The 18,121-nt window shown below is 41.4% G+C and overlaps 1 long non-coding RNA gene across 1 annotated transcript in view; it reads right to left on the bottom strand.

Annotated features, from left to right (window-relative positions):
- The window catches only part of LOC138752771 (uncharacterized), a 28,861-nt gene that overhangs the window by 8,283 nt on the left and 2,457 nt on the right, over positions 1-18,121 (bottom strand). The gene's annotated exons all lie outside the window — the stretch shown is intronic.

The raw sequence follows: 18,121 nt of genomic DNA, 5'->3' as shown, positions 1-18,121 counted from the left end.
AAGGTGATGGAAGGAAATTAGGGGAAAGGTTTTATACAGAGAGTAGTAGCTGCCTGGAATGCATTGTCAGGGGTGGTGGTGGAGGCTGGTACAATAAGAACATTTAAAAGACAGGCATATGGATGCAAGAAAAATAGAGGATATGAGGAAAGGAAGGATTAGATTGCTAAATAGGTTTATATTGGTCAGCACAACAATGTGGGCCAAAGGGCTTGTACTGTGCAGTAATGTTCCATGTTCTAAGATTGCAAGAAACTGCAAAAGAGGTGAACATAGGTCAGGTCTTTGTGCAAACCACCCTCCCCTCCAGCAACACTATCTATTCCTACCACTGTCTTGGGAGAATTGCTGAAATATTAAAGGACCCCCATCATCTCCACCCTTCTGTTGGGCAGAAGATACATGAGCTTGAGTAAACAAACCTCCAAATGCAAGGACAGTTTTTTTCAGGCTGCTGTCAGACTCTTGAATTTATCAACACTGTCAAAAGATTATGCATCATCTTTTATAACTACATTTTTCTATTCCCTGCACTATGTTTTTGTACCTTTCTATATACCCTACATTATTTGATGACTGCTCCATTGTTCCTACCTTTGTCTATTTATTTCATTATTTGTTAAGATTACTTGCTGCAGGAGTTGGATTGCCTGGTTATTGCGCAAAAGAAAGTTATTTTATTTATTTTGGCACACGTGAAAATAAAACAATTCATTTCCAAAATCCTGAAGGCTTGTGACATACATTGTTTCTTTTCCTTTTTGAGGTTGATGGCAACAGACCCACTCTCAAGGGCAAAATTATGACATGCGAATGTTCATAGTCTTTTACACCATCTTCAACAGTTGTTTAGTATGGAGAAATGGTGTGCTATCCAGTGCTAAGGAAGACCAGGAAAATTAGCTTGTTCCTTATTTCAACTGTTCCTGTGCTGTGGTGGGGGAGGGTGGAGTGGGTGGTGGAGATGTGGAGAGATTTCATGGTACAATTCAAGATATGTTCCAAAATCATTTTTTGCAATGAAGTAACTTGATTTCAGAAATAGCCAAATTCAATCAAAGAAACAAGATGAAACAAAGTCAGAGCATAGAATACTGAACCATAGTACTCAACATGATGAGTTTATATTGTAAATGAAGAGACTGACTGAGGAATGAAAACCACAGTCCACTCTTGATGAAATAATAACAAGTGAGGTAGAGAGAAACATGAAATTCAGTAACATATCCACCTGGAATTCTGTTTCCATGCTTTGGATCCATTGTGGTCAATGGAGTTGAATGCTCACAAGCTACTATAATCAGATCAAATTTCTACTTCAACCTTGGATAAATGTGAAAAATTCCCAATATATATTCAACATACTTATTTCCATTAAAAGAACAAAATGTCAACATGAGAAAAGGCAATTCTGGACAATATTCTGAGAAGAAATAGAATTTGGTAACATTTTCAGTGCTTTTAAAAAAAATGCAATCAGCAGTTTCTGGCAGGACAGAAAGTGAGGAAATGAAAACATATAAATGAAGTTCAAGTTCAAGTTTATCATCTTCTGACTGTCCATTTCCAGCCTGATGAAACAGTGTTTCACTTGACAGTGGTGCACAACACGCACACGGACACGCACACGGACACGCACACGCACACGGACACGCACACAGGGATGATTTACTCAGCAAAGGGATACTGTTCATCAATTGTACAGGCTGCAGGAAGAAACTATTTTCCAGCCCAGCAGTTCTAATATTGATGTTCCTGTATCTCTTGATTGTATTTTTAAAAAAATTTAAACATACAGCATGATAACAGATCAATTCAGCCCATGAGTCTGCGCCGCCAAATTTATATCCAAATAACCTATACCCCCAGTACATTTCGAATGGTGGAAACAGGTGCTCCCGGGAAAACATAGGGAGAACTACAAACTTCTTACAGGCAGCTCAGGATTCGAACCCAGGTCCCGATCACTGGTGCTGTCAAGACGTTAATGGCAATGCCAACGGTGACACTGTAAAGTATCAAAGATACAGTGTGCTGAATGTTAAGGGTCTTCTATAATTCTTTGAGCCCCATTTAAGCAACAGTCTCAGTAAATGTCATAAATAGAGGGAAGGGATACCCCAGTGATCCTCTCAGCTGTTTTGACTATTTTATGTATTAACTTCCAGTTCGATACTCTGCAGCTGCAACAATGCAGCTAGTCAGAACACTCAATTGTACTCCTGCAAAATGTTGTCAAGATAGGGACCAGCAGCCTTGCCTTCCTCAACCTCCTTAGGAAAGGTAAGCCCTGCTGTGCTTTCTTGACTAATAAGGAGGTGTTGTGGGTCTAGGCTCGGGGTCATCCTTTAAATGCACACCAAGGAATTTGGTGCTCTCCACAATGCAACAATTGATATGTAATGGAGAATGGTCATTCTTGATTTTCTTGAAGTCCACAATCATCTCCTTTCTCTTGTTCAGGTTGAGACTCAGATTGTTGTTCCCATACCATTGAACAAGCATTTCAACATTCACTCTGTAATGTGATCATCTACTGTTGTATCATTCACAGATTTAATGATTCTGTTTCAGCTGAAGCTAGGCCAGTGCTCAGCATGGTGGAACTTGGGATTTTGCAACCCATCATCAGTAACTATGGTTTTTCAGTCAAGAAGTCCAGAATCCAGTTACAAAGAGGGGTTTTGAGTCCAGCGAGGACAGCTTATCCACCAGCCTCAAAGGTCTGCCTCTGTTACTTATGACTAAGTTAATGCAAAAAGAACTCAGCACCTGATGAGCAAATCCATTTCAGCAAACTGCTCAATATTTATTTCTCAACCAACTAGAGTAAAAAAACGGCTACTTGTTTATTTTTCTCCCTACTGCCTGTGGGACCCTGCTGTGTACAAATTGATTGTTGTGTTTGATCTATTACATGGTTGAGTGCAATATATTTATTCATTTCATATAAGACCAGTGTTTCTGAACTATTTTGATTCTTGATAAAATAATAGAGAAATTTATCAGTATGTTTATGACATCAATTGATTTGCAAAATACATAAATATCAAGAGTAGTCGGCTATTGCAATGTATAATGCTTTAGAACTTTTTGTCTATGTTGCAAAGCACAATGCTAGCTTCTGTATTCAGGCTTCTAGAAGAAAGAGCATTTTAAATGCATGTGCATAAGCACTGAAAATAGATACAGTTAAACAATAAAGATGGAGAGTTGTAGAAATGGATAACTGACAGAAATTAATAGATAAGCAAATAGGAAAGAGTTAAAGTAAGCAATTGATTTATTTCTTGTGCCCTTTTAACCAACCTCATTTCTTTGATTATATTTGTACAACTGTACAACATTTAAATTTACCTTATCTGTATTATCACCCCTTAAAATGTGATGCAATACCTTGTTTCCAGAAAATGTGCATTAAATGAATGGAAAAACAACAAACATCTTTATCTCATGAGTGATGAGTATTGGCACTATCTTTGGCTTGGCTTCGCGGACGAAGATTTATGGAGGGGGTAAAAAGTCCACGTCAGCTGCAGGCTCGTTTGTGGCTGACAAGTCTGATGCGGGACAGGCAGACACGATTGCAGCGGTTGCAAGGGAAAATTGCTTGGTTGGGGTTGGGTGTTGGGTTTTTCCTCCATTGTCTTTTGACAGAGAGGTGGGCTCTGCGGTCTTCTTCAAAGGAGGTTGCTGCCCGCCAAACTGTGAGACGCCAAGATGCACGGTTTGAGGTGTTATCAGCCCACTGGCAGTGGTCAATGTGGCAGGCACCAAGAGATTTCTTTAGGCAGTCCTTGTACCTTTTCTTTGGTGCACCTCTGTCACGGTGGCCAGTGGAGAGCTCGCCATATAACACGATCTTGGGAAGGCGATGGTCCTCCATTCTGGAGACGTGACCCATCCAGTGCAGCTGGATCTTCAGCAGCGTGGACTCGATGCTGTCGACCTCTGCCATCTCGAGTACCTCGACGTTAGGGGTGTAAGCGCTCCAATGGATGTTGAGGATGGAGCGGAGACAACGCTGGTGGAAGCGTTCTAGGAGCCGTAGGTGGTGCCGGTAGAGGACCCATGATTCGGAGCCGAACAGGAGTGGCACTATATTGCATAGTTAATACTCAAAATTTCTGGAGAAACTCAGCAGGCCATGCAGTATCCATAGGAAGTGAATGGCAATCAATGATTCAGGCCTGAGCCCTTTTTAGCCGTTGCATAGTTAGCTAGAATGCACCAAAATATTTTCAAGACTTCTGATATACAGACACATGCAATGATATTTTCCATCTGTTAAAGAACTAGACGTCAACATTTTACCAAATTTTTCAACACTCTCCAATACATTGATCAGTTGAGTTTCTCCAGCATTTGTGTGATTTTTTTCATTTAACCACATTGTCAACAGAATCCTGTGTTTTTCCTCATATATGTATATTTCTCTAACAATGCAATGCTTTGATAACACTTAACAAAAAATACTTCAAGTTTTAACTATAACATCGTAATGAATTGTATGAAGAGTTATCAGATATTGGGCTGCACTGGCCAGATATATTAATATTGATCTAATTTAATGTTCTTTCTTCTGAGAATCAGGAATGACTCATTATACTGGAACTTGTCTTAAAATTACAGAAATTGCTGCATTTGACAAACAAATAAAAAAGCAGATACTGGAAATCTGAAATGACCTGCAAAGAATACTGAAAATAATCAACAAGTCAGACAGTGCTTGTTGAGAGTAAAACAATCAATATTTCAAGATTTTGACCTTTTATTATAATAAGACAAAGCTCAAACAAAATAGCATATTTCAATTCCAGAGAAGGAGTTTTAATGGAGACAACATAGAGAATGTTTGTGGTTGGGTAGAGTCTAAAGAGACTGTGTTGCAAATTGTGGTGGGAGCAGATGAGAAAGGAAGATGAAAGCCTTTTACTTGCAAAAGATCTGTCTGGAGAAGCTGTAAATCAAAGACCACATTTGGAGAATTGCAAAAAATTTTGGTCCCCTTATCTAAGGAAGAATATGCTGGTGTTGGAGAGAGTCCAGAGGAGGTTCACAAGAATGATCACTGATTCTAGAGAGGGTGAACTCATGAGGAGCATTTGATGGCTCTGGGCTTGTACTCATTAAAGTTTAGAAGGATTGGGTGGAGAGGAAGGCAATATCTCATTGAAACATAACAAATATTGAAAGGGATATATAGAATGGATGTGGAGAAGATGTTACCAGTAGTGGGCAAGTCTAGGATCAGAGAACACAACCTCAGATTAAAAGAGAGTCCCTTTAGAAAAGAGGAAACGTTTCTTCAGCCAGAGGGTGATGAATCATCAAGGAATAGCAGCTCATCTTCCAACGTAACATGTTGCAAACATAAGGATTCAACATTAAATCCAATAATTCAGATACCCATTCATCAACCTGCAAAGTTACTTCAGATTGCTTTTTTCACCTAACATGACATCTGACATTTTTTAGTGTTGTCTTTCAAAATTTACAGAAAATGCTGTGTTCTGTGTATCACAGATCCAGTGTGTTTTATTTTTCTTACAGCTTTGTCTCCAACATGAGGCTCATGTCCAAAACAAACATTAGTTTGTCATTTTGTGTGATGTTAATGACCCAGATCAATTTTTAGACACTTCATATTATTTCTCTCCAACCAATCTGACATTCATTTTATCCTCTCCAGCTTGTACTTCAATCCTGGTCCTTGTGCTGCTTATTTCACAGTTTTTGGAGATAGACAACTACTGAATTTGTTCATGCAAGGCCAGAGTGCCTGGTTTCCAATACTAGAATAATATTAGCTTTCATTTTCAATTATAATAAAAAAATTTATAATTATATAAAGCAAAGTGAACATAGGTTACCTTGAGAAGGTGGAATTAAAAATGGAGGGTGCAGAAATGGCTGAGGACTTGAATAACTATTTTATGTCAGTCTTCACAATGGAAGGCATGTCTAACATGCCAAAGAGTGATGTTAAGGACGTGATGGAAGGTGAGGATCTAGATACAATTAAGATGGAAGGTGAGGATCTTGATACAATTAAGAGTAATGCTGAACAAAAAATGAGTCTAAAGGAAGATAAAGTCCCTGACCCTGATGGAATGCATCCATCAGCATGGGGTGGCATGGTTAGTGTAGCAGTTAGCACAATGCTGTTAAAGCACCAATGATCGGAATTGGAGTTCAAATCTCACACTGTCTGTTAGGGGTTTGTATGTTCTCCTGTGTCTGCATGGGTTTTCTCCAGGTGCTCTGCTTTCTTCAAAGATGTACCAAAGGTTGTAGGTCAATTGGGTGTATTTGGGCGGCACGGACCTGTGGGCCAAAATGGACTATTACCATGCTGTATGTCTAAAAATAAATCCCTGGGCATTGAAATAATGGCAAAAGTTATGATAATTTACCACAATTCTCTGGAGTTTGAAGGCAGAAAATGTCATGCCATCGTTTAAAAAAGGATGTAGACAATAGGAAGGTAACAATAGGCCAGTTAACTTAATATCCATAGTGGAAATTCTTGAAAGAATCATAAAGAAAGAAAAGTGGGTGTTGAGTACTCAGATTTCTAGAAAGCGTTCAATAAAGTGCCGCATAAAAGACTTATCCATAAGATAAGGAAGCATGGAATTCTGGATATGTATTAGCATGAATGGAGGATTGTTCAAACAATAGAGGGCAGAGTTGAACTAAATTTGATTTTCTCTGCTTGGCAATCAGTGGCACAGGGGTTGGTACTGGGCCCCACAAATGTTCACTATATACATTAAAAATTTGGAAGAGGAGACTAAGGGTAGCATATTCAAGTTTGTTGATGACACAAAATTGCTTGGAAAAGCAAATTGTGCAGAGGATATGTGAGTATGAATGGAGATATAGATAGGTGAAGCGAGAGGGTAAAGATCTGGTAGATGGGAGTACAACGTTGGTGTCATCCACTTTGCAAGGAAAAATAGAAGATCAGATCATTATTTAAATAGAGAGATACTGTAGCATGTTGCTGTGTAGAGGGATTTGGGACTGGTTGTACTTGAATTTTAAAAAGTTAGTTTGCAGGTGCAACAGGTTATAAAGAACATGAATGGAATGGTAGCCTATACTGCTCGAGGAATGGAGTTTAAGACCAGGGAGGTTCTGCTGCATCTGTACATGGTACTGGTGAGGCCCCATCTACACTACTCCTTGCAATTCTGGTCTCCTTATGTGAGAAAAGTCATACAGTAAAATTCCCGGTATCCAGAATTTAAGCAACTGACATCTCAACCAATCATCAGAAAAAAACTCAAGGAAATAAATGAATAAATAAATTAGAATAAATAAGAAAAATAAAATATTAAATAAAAGTTTAAAATTGCAAAAGTAAATGTTCTCTGAAGCAACACACAACCCCTTGGTGAAGATGGGAGCAAACATTCAGCTGGTGGAGCACCTCGGTCGTGCCTTGCCTGCAGCAGCTGATGAATTTCAATAAAGTTATGTTTAAATAAAGTGGCGGTGCCCAGGATAAAGAGACTGTCGATGCAGTATTGCACTCCACACAGATTTCTATCTTTCTTTTGAAATGTTCTCCCCAAATGCTTGCTGAAACCCATTATTTTGAAAGTTTTCAGCTTATTATCCTAATACATTCTCTCGTGTGGCTTGGCCTTAGACTATTTTGATTATAGGCTTAATGAAATGCATTTGGTATTTTGGTATGGTAAAGATCCTATACTACAAAATATTACACTCTGTTAATGTAGTTAGTTAAATGGGTGAGAACAAAGATTGAAATGAAGAAATGTCTTGTCTTGTTGAAGCATTTTTGGAGAGTTGTATAGTTATATATTATGAAGACAGGCTCTGGTGTCTTCCCTGAGCTAGTCACATTTACCTCTATTTGGCCCATATCCCTCTCAGTCTTCCCTGTACATGTACTTTTCCAAATGTCTTTTGAACGTTGTAATTGTACCTGCCTCTATCACTTGGTTTGACAGCCCATGCCATATACTCATCACCTTCTGTGTGAAAAACTTGCTTCTCAGGTTCCTTCTAAATATTTCAGTTTCACCTTAATCCTATGCCCTCTGGTTGAAGCAAACATCAGTGTCCATCCCTCAGACACAATTCAAACCAATGATTTCACCAAACATTTGGCATTGGAAGTTGTTACCAATTTTGGTGAGCTTTAATTGCATTTTTCACAATAAGTTAGAATATAATAGAAGCAGGAGTATCCCTTCATAATTGCCCTGCTGTTCAATGTAATCATGGCTTTATCTACCCCAGCTCTAATCTTCTCTCATGCTCTGTTCCCTATAGTCATCAATTCCTTGAGTAAACAAAAAGTTATTTATTTCTTCTTTAACACCCTCGGGGTAAAGAATTTCAGAGATTCACTATCCTTGATGAAAAGTAGTTTCAATGCGTCTCAGTTTGAATGTCAGGATGCATCACAGCCTTTGACACGTGGTCTCCAGCTCATTGGCACTGAACGGAAGTATCTAAAGCTGCCAACATATTCTGCAGGTGTGATCATGGAGGCACTTCAAAGGGGACCATAAGTCTCACATGTTGAAACTACAACATATCATCTGCTCAGCTTCCCTGTTCTGTTTAATTAGTTAAATTAACTTAGATTAAATCAGATTTAACTGCTTCAACCAAATACACTGAATATCTTGGCCAATCCAAACACACTTGAAAGAATTATTCACCCATCCTCTCTCTACCTGCTGACTATCTCTGGCCCTGATATTGGAAGTAACTATGTCCCATCATTTCTTAACTTGTAAACTTAACTTAGCCTCCTGTAATGGGCAAAGTTCTCCTTTGCAGAGTCTTGTTCATAGCAATCAAGCAAGAAAACTCTAAATGGCTTTCTCTTTCTTTATCTTTGTACCAACAGTCATATCTCTACTACTGCCCAGACTAAAAATAAAACTCAACACAGACCAAATTAAATATAGCATCCATATGTCTGTGTGGTACTGAATCACTAAACCATCAGGCAAGATTCTTACTTTGGGGCCATAATTATTCAATGAGTTCTGAGGCTACATTTCTTGTTTTGTTTTTATAGTCTCTTATGTCACGCCCCTTTTCCTTCTGAATCTTTCCAGAAGACAATTTACTGATTAGAAAATGCTCAGCTGCCTCTCAGTCAAATGTAGCTACAGGTGATCTGAAAAATGAAAAAGGGTTCATTAGAGAGAAGTGTAGACAAAATGAGTGCCGACATGATTAAAGTGATTCAGTGCTAACACATTCAGTATTGAATTGGAAGTTATTTTGACTGCAGGCACGTGAACATTTTCAAGTTACTATTAGCATTCCAAATGAATATTTTTCAAGCACTAATAATGTATTCTGAGAGCCATAGAACATAAATGCTTTGTCAAAAGCAAAGTCTTGATTTAACATTTTTGATGTTGTAATAAAAATATGACATGCCATTTATATATGTTCGCTATTGCTTGCTGAATAACTAGATGAGTCAGCGGATGAAGTGAACCAAACAACTTTATCGTACACAATCAAAGAGAGAGGGGGATAAACCCCATAGCATGGCGTCTGCTCCCTGCTAGTACTCAATTCAACTAACGTGCCCTCGTGGTGCCTGTGCAAGTGCAGTGTGCTGTGGCGAGTACAGTGGCTGGAATGCAATTACAGTGGATGCAGAGCAGCCGATGGCAGCGGCTGTCTACATCCCTTTTCTTGAGCAACCCCGCACACACCACAGTATAAGCCAATTTTAACATTTTAAACAATGCATGGGTAAAATTTGAATATCATTCATCGAACCCCAATCAGTCCCGGCATTTCAGGATGGGTTTACAGACATGCCCAGTGCGTGTCCTATAACAGCCCTCTGTGGATGTGGAGGCTTGGGATGCTTCATCCTGAGAGTGTGTATTGCCCATTGTCTCAGGGGTGCTGTCCATTGTCTCATTAGTGGTTGCTGGGAGACACCCGTCAATCTCAGACCCACATTCCAAGTCCAGGAATACAGTCTCATCTGGGTTGGTTTGAGATGGGGTTGGCTCCCTTAATGGGAGAAAGTGCCACCTCTTTCTTCTGTTCACCCACCAGATATGACCTGGGTTCCTGGCAGCTCCTTTTGACAATGCCCATGTGGTCATAGCCCTGTGAAATCTGTATTCTTATGACCTGCTCTTCTGCCAATGGCTCGAGTGGTTGGCTTGTTCTGTCATAACATTTTTTTTGCGCCAGTCTTCTGTTCAGTAGTAGGGCCCTGACTTATTGTGGGTTTCTTGATTGAGGCTCCAGAAGCCTCCTTGCCATCGGTAGTCATCCTGGACTGTCTTGACATTAATCATTGTGCCGGCGAGCCCAGTGTGGTGTCACAAGGGACATTCCTCAAGTTGGGTTGAGAAGGTTGAGGAACACATCTGTCTTTTCCTTGTGAGCTGTTTTGTGTTTCTTTCAGCTCTTCCTATCAACCCATTTGACTGTGGGTATTCTGGGCTGCTGGTGATGTGAGTGAAGTCTCACGATGCTGCAAAGTCTCTGAATCGCTCGCTGATGAATTTCCTCCCATTGTCTGGTAGCAGAGTGTGAGGCGCCTCATGCACCAAGAAGTGTTGCTTCAGCTTGGTTATGACCGCAAAGGAGGTCGCATTGCACAGTTGGTCTATCTCAAACCATCCTGAGTATGAGTCAATTAGTACCAAGTATTGTTGTTTCCACCATTCGAAAAAGTCTATTGCCACAGTTGATCAGGGTAGGTCTGGTGGAGCTGCCATGGCTCTTTCTGCTGGTGTGGCTTAGTGCTGCTGCACACCGAGCAGGCCTGTACCCCTTGGTCTATGTTTTCTATCATGCCTGGCCAGAAAACCATGTCCCTTGCCTTGCATTTTGTCACCTTTGTGCCCAGGTGCCCTCAGTGCAGGATTTCTATGTATGTATTCAGCAGTGAGCTCAGAATTACTGTTCTTTGACCCTTCATCATGACCTCCTCGTCAGAAGGGAATATAGGGTTGTACTGTTGGTGACAGACTGTGCTGCTTGTTCAGCCAGCTGTCTTTGATGAAGGTGCCTAGGGTTTTTAAAGTACCGTCTTTTGTTGTGTGTTTTCTTAGTTCCTTCAGCTGGGCCCAGGATATGTGTGTGACTGTCATAACATCAAAACTGTCTTCTTCAACTTGCCGTGAATTTTCTGGGGACACGTGTATCGGCTAAGGGCATCTCCTTCTTACTCCACTTATACACCTGAGTGATGTACTTCTGGAGTTGGAGTCTGACCATCATTCTCTGTAGTCTCACTGGCGCCGCATGTATTGGTTTGTTCAGTATTTTCACCAGGGGTAGGTGGTCAGTTTCTCTGGTAATCAGAGCCTACCATAGACATAGACATTGAACTTAGAGCAGGCATAAACAACTGCTAATAGCTCTTTTTCAATTTGTGCAAACCTGGTTTCTATGTCAGTGAATGACCTTGAACCGTATGCCACCAGTTTTCTTTCTTTCAGGCATGCTGCACCTAGGCTATACTGCGAGGTGTCACAGATCAGCATCACTGGTCTTCGTACATCGTAGTAGGAGAGGACTGGTGGGCACATGTGTTTCTTTAAACCGTTGAAAGCATTCTGCTGCTGTTCTTTAAGTTTGCTCTTTAGCCTTGCCGCCTACCAGTATATTTTTGACTATGATGGCACAGGGGTACCCGGTGAAAATTTGTTCCATTGATCTTTGAAATATTTTGCTGGCCGAATTGATTCCAAATGACATCCGACCAAACTCAGTGCTGGATGTGGTCAGTAGCAAAGAGTTATAGTCAAATGAGACTTGCCAGAATGAGTTTTTCGCATCTAGGACCAAGAATACCGCTGCGTCGGCCATCTACGTGGCAACTTCTTCTACGGTGTGCATGGGTTAATGCGGTCTCTTCAGGGTTGCGTTGAGGTTTCACAGGTTTATGCAGATCCTGATTTCCTGTCTATCTTTCTTCTTGGCTGCCACCATGGAAGGTACTCATTCGGTTGGCTCAAAATTGGAGTGATTACGCCCAAGTCCTGCATTCTGTCCAGCTCCACCTTGACCTTGTCCTTCATCGCCACCGGTAAGCAGTGCACCAAATGAACCAGGAGTCTTACCTCCAAGTCGAGCTGCATGAAGTATGTCACGGACAGCCACCCCAGCTCGTCTGTGAAAAGCTCACTGTATTTGGAAAAAATTCTCTGTGATGAGTCATCTTTGGAGGGGCTTATCTGGTGTACCCTCTGCTGAACAAAACGAGTCCCATGTCCAAGCACACGCTCAGATCTAGCAAAGGCATGACATCCTCGTGAACCATAAAGAATGTTAATATGTGTAATCGTCACTGTACATAGCATCATAGCTGCTGCACCATACCATTGGTTTGGATTCTGCTGCCTCTGTATGCAACCAGACTTGTTGACCTGATGTATGATTTAACCTGTTCCACTTTTTTCAGCTGGTTTAATGTCTTTAGTGACATGACATTGCACTTTGCTCCTGTGTCAACCTTCATTTCTGCCACCTAACCCTTGACTTTCATGGATACAAAGGCCTCATTGCTTCCTCTCATCCAGGTTTCCGGTGGGTTGCCTGCTATCCGCAGGGTCAGCCCATCGACATCATCGGGGTTGTCTTCCCCTTGTTCTGGATTCAACTGGTCGATCATCCTTCTGGTCTGGTCCATGTTTTGGTTTGCTGCCTGGATCTGCAGCATCTGCTGAAATGGTTCCACTTCCCACAGGTTCTGTACTGCTGGCTGAATGCTGGGCACATTTCTCTTTTTGGCATGTGATCGCCTCCGCAGTTGTCGCACCCTGCCCTGGGCCAGGGTGTAGTGTGGCCTAGCTGGCTCTTCCTCCTGGCCTCCAGCCACTCTCTGTTCGCTGGTCCTGCCTGGATTGCGTTGCTGCTTGTGGCCTGCTGTTGTGGAGAGGGCAGCTTTTTACTGTTTTCCTCATAAGTTTAGTATGCCAGACAGGAAGAGATGGCCTTTGCTAGCGTTTGCTCATTGTCGTGCAGAGGGACTTTCTGCATACTGTTGTCACAATTACCACAAACCATCCTATCTTTAATTAATTCCTCACAGAGCATTCCAAAATTACAGGTCTTGGCCCTGAGTTTCAAATCACTGATGTATAAGTGGATTGACTTGCCAGGCTTTTGGTCTCCAGTATTAAATTTGAGGCTTTCCATCGTCACATTTCTCTGTGGATTGCACATTTCCCTAAATTTTCATTTTAAACATTTGGTGTCCTCTTTCGACTCAGCCACTCACTGCATACACTAACGACCTCTCTTTTCAATGGCTTCCAGGCCAACAAAATGTATGCTCTGGTGTGGGTAGGCCTGTCGCTGTGTGCTGCTGCAATAAACATGTCGTACTCTTGCTCAAAAGTACACCAGTTCTCTGCTACATTTCCTTCAAACGCGAGTAGGTCAGGCCATCTAAATCTGTCCACCTTTATGGCAACTGTTGCAAACATAATTCTGGTTACTCACTGCGACCGATTGGAAGGCCTCGGGTTTGGGATGCTCTCAATCCTGCTTCTGATCGTTATCGCATGCTGAATAACTAGATGAGTTGACAAATGAGGTGAACCAAACAACTTTACTGTACATAAAGAGAAAATGGGAGAGACTCTATAGCATGGTGTCCGCTCCCTGCTAGTACTCAATTCAACCAATGCACCCTTGATCAGCTCACGCATGCGCAATGCACTGTTGTGAGAACGGTGGCTGCAATGCGACTGCAGTGAGTGCAGAGCAGCTGATGGCAGTGGCTGTCTACGATATATTTACCATAACCCAGTCTCAGAGCTACCACAAACCTGATGGCATGAGGTGAGAAAGCAGCCATGAAAAGAATTCTGGACCTAATTGGTGGAAGTTGCCTGGATGCTTTAAAAGTTTGATTTTTGCTTTTATTGCTTTAATTCTTCAGTCAAAGCTCCAAGTGATTAGATAAGTAGGAGACTGTATGTATTTACTATTCTTCTTCACTCAAGATAGACTTAATCTTGAGTACAAATTGCTGACATATTTCTTTCCAGTTTCATTTCTGCTATTCATCCGAATCAGAATCAGAATTTATTGTCACGAACACATCACAAAGTTTATTGTTTTGCGGTAGAATCACAGTGCAAACATTTATATAATCCACCATACAAAATACATTAAAAATATTGCAAGATAAAGTCAAAGTAAGGCAGGATCTTTGTTTCATTGTTCATTCAGGAATCTGATGGCAGCAGGGAAGAAGAACTGAGTGCTCATCTTCAGGCTTCTGTACCTTTTTACTGATGGCAGCAGAGTGAAATGGGCATGGCCTGGCTGCTGGGGGTCCTTGAGGATAGAGGCTGCTTTCTTAAGATATCACCTCTAGTAGATGTCCTCAATGGAGGGAAGACTGAAGCCCATGAGGTCACCACAACCCTCTTGTTTTTTCTTGTCCTGAGTGTGGTTGGCACTTCCTTATCAGGCTTTGATGCAACCAGCCAGAATGTTCTCCACAGTACAGTTGTAGAGGTTTTTGAGAGTCTTCGTTGACATGTCGCATCTCCACAAGTTCCTCACAAAGTATAGCCACTGGCGAGCCTCCATGACAAATGTCTTGACAACTTAACCAAGAAAGAGTACTTTTAAAAGAACTGTGTATTTGCATTATACCCTTGTATGATAACCAAATATCACATCACAACTATTTCCAGGGAGGCCTCCAGGTTTTCTTGGGGTGGTATTTTTTTTATATCAGGACCACAGTCAGAAGACAGTAGAAGCAGATCGTCTTGAAACCACTGCAGGAGTTAACAGCTGAGGCGGGACTGATGGAAAATTCACAACCCTTTATGAATGGTCATCAGGCAATTCACCACCACCCAACATTTATGTACTGACAATCTCTTTCCATTGTGTCTCATACATAGCGTATTGGTGACACAGTGGTGCAACTAGCAGAGGGGCTGCCATACAGTTTCAGAGACTGGGGTTCTGACCTTGAGTGCTATTTGTGTGGAGTCTCTGTAACCCTTATGAGCTTCCTCTGGGTTGCCCCAATTTTCTTCTCCATCACAAAGACGTGTAGACTGGTAGGTTGATTGATCAGTGTAAATTGCTCCAAGCAGATAGAATATGAGGGTAGTTGATGGAAATATAGAGAGAATAAAATAGAATTAGGGGAGGATAAATGGTGTTTGAAGGTTGGCATGCACTTGATGTGCCAAAGGTATGTTTTGGTACAGTATGACTTCAAGATTCTATCACTCTTTTCATTCATTTTACATCACAGTCATGCTTTGACCCCAAATCTCTTAATTTGCACACTCTACCACTTACTCCGAGCAACCTAAACACACCAAAATATTTGACAAAGGAGCTTCAGTCTGAAATGTTAATGCCCTTTCTCTGTCGACATCTGATGAATATTTTCAGCATTTATTTGCTTTCAACTCACCATTACACTTAGTTTATACATAGGGGAAACAGCAGCACACAGCTAGAGAGACAGATGTAGCAACATATTCTAATCACGACAGAGGAGACAGAGGAATTACTATTGAGATGGCTGTTGCTGAAGTTATGGCCAGCGATGGTATTCATAGCTCTCACAGAATCCTTCTAATTAGGAATACGGTTGGATGGCAATCAGCTCAACCACTGGACATTTCCACAGGAATTCCTCTGGGAAGTGTCCAAGGCCAACCATTTTCAATTGCTTCATCAATGACCTTCCTTCAATGACAAAGTCAGAATAAGGAATATCTCTTGATAATTTTACAATGTTTGGTAGTGTTCTCAGTTAATGAAAGAATGCACAACCAAATGCAGGTAAACTGGAATCTCTAGATGCTGGAGAACCACAGCGATACAGACAAGTGCTGGAGAATTCGGCAGGTCATGCAGCATTAGGTCAAGCTATAGGGAATCAAAACCTTGGGCCTGAGCCTTTCATCAAGGATGCCAAAGATCAGGCAAATGTCCCAATAAAGTATGGATGAGGGGAAGTGTTGGTGGTGGTGGGGGGGGGGGGCAGGGAGGACCTCAGACTTACAGGTGATAGAACATAAAGCATAGAACACTACCGCACAGTACAGGCCCTTCAGCTCTCGATGTTGTGCCGACCTACATATTCCTACCAAACTAAAAAAATCTAAATCCTTCCTACCTCATAACCCTCTATTTTTCTTTCATCCATGTGCCTGTCTAAGAGTCTCTTAAACACCCCTAATGTTTCAGCTTCCACCACCACTCCTGGCAAGGCATTCCAGGCACCCATAACTCTCTGTGTAAAAAAAGCTTACTCCTGATATGTCCCCTAAACTTTCCTTCCACCATTTTGTACTTTAGTGTTTGCTACTCCCACCCTCGGAAAAATGTGCTGGCTGTCTACCATATCCATGCCTCTCAAAATCTTGTGGACCTCTATTGTCACCTTTCATTCTTCTACACTCCTAGCTCTGATAACCTTCTCATAAGACTTATTTTTCAATCCAGACAACATCCTGGTAAATCTCCTCTGCACCCTCTCCATAGCTGCCGCATCCTTCCTATAATGAGGTGATAGGTGTATGTTGGTTGGAAGGGGAGGAAAGGCAAGGGGCTAAGGGACGATAGAGGGAATAGCCTTCCAGATCCTTGCCTTTCTTCTCTCTTCTTCCACCATTTACCTATCACCTATAAGTCTGCGCTCCTTCCCCCTTCTCTTCCCTCCCACCTTCTTATTCAAGCACTTACCTGATCTTTGACATCCCTGTGCAAGGGCTCAAGCCCAAAATGTTGGCTGCCCTTTGCTTTAGATAGATACTGAGTGAACTGCTGATTTCCTCCAGTGTGTAGATACTGAACTGTAGTAGTCATATACTCAATGTAGTTACAAAAGCAGATCAGAGGAAAGAAATCCTGTGGTCATTAACTCATTAAATCATTTCCAATATCTACAAGTATCAAGTCAGATTTATGAGGTTCTGGTCACCAGACTACAAGAAGGGCGTGGTAACATTTGAAAGTGTGCAGAAGAGATTTACCAAGATATTGCCTGGATTTGGAGTTTAGTTACTAGGAGAAACTGGATAGGCTGCGTTTGTTTTAATTGAGGCATAGGAGGTTGAAGGAAACCCTAAAAAGATTAATAAAATTAGGAAGGCGATGGTTAGGATAGAGAGTCAGTGTCTATTTCTCAGGGTAGAGGATTCTAAAATTAGAGAGCCCATGGTTTAAATTGAAAGGAGAGGAATTTAAAGGAAATTAGAGGGCACGTTTTACAAACAGAGGTGGTGGCCATACAGAGTGAGTTACAAAAGGAGGTAAAAGAGGCAAAAACAACTACAATGTTTAAAAGGCATTTGGATGGGTACTTGGATTGGAGTAGAGAATATTGGGCTAGTTAAGACAAATAAGATCAATGTAGAATGGCATCATGATCCAGTCTTCATCGTGGGCTCAATAGTGGAAAGGGTGAAGAACTTCAAATTCCTGGTGTCAATATCTCCAAGGATCTGTCGAGGATGCAATCATGAAGAAGGCTTGCCAGGAACTATACTTTATGAGGTGTTTGAGGAGATTCGGTACATCACTAAAGACTCTTGAAAATCTCTATAGGTGTACAATGGAGAACATTCTGGCTGGTTGCATTACTGTCTGATATGGAGGTGCCAACACTCAGGACAAGAAAAAACTCCGGAAAATTGTTAACTCACCCTGCGACATCACAGAAACCAGACCACTCCATCGAGAACATCTACAAGAGGCGTGTCTTAAGAAAGCAGCTTCTATCCTCAAGGTCTCCCACCACCCAGGCCATGCCCTCATCACTCTACCACCATTGGGAAGGAAAAAAGTACAGGAGCCTAAAGATGAGCACTAAGTGGCACAAGGTCAGCTTCTGTCCGCCTGCCTTTAGAATCCTGAATGATCAATGAACCAAAGACATTGTCTTACATTGACTTTTCATGCACTATTTTTATTTATTTTTTGTGACATGTTCATAACAATAATTCTGATTCGTTGTTGGAAAGGACAAAGATGGCCAAAGGGCCAAATTCTATGCTGTACTGCTTCCTGACTTCTTGTCTTCTGAGATGCAATGTGTAATATCTGATATCTCTCAACAAAGGCAAAAGGTTAGAGTGATCTTGAC

The sequence above is a fragment of the Narcine bancroftii genome, chromosome 2 (assembly GCF_036971445.1).
Source record: "Narcine bancroftii isolate sNarBan1 chromosome 2, sNarBan1.hap1, whole genome shotgun sequence".
NCBI classification, from domain to species: Eukaryota; Metazoa; Chordata; class Chondrichthyes; order Torpediniformes; family Narcinidae; genus Narcine; species Narcine bancroftii.
Note: the sequence above shows the minus strand (reverse complement) of the source record. Positions and strands in the feature narration are given on the sequence as shown.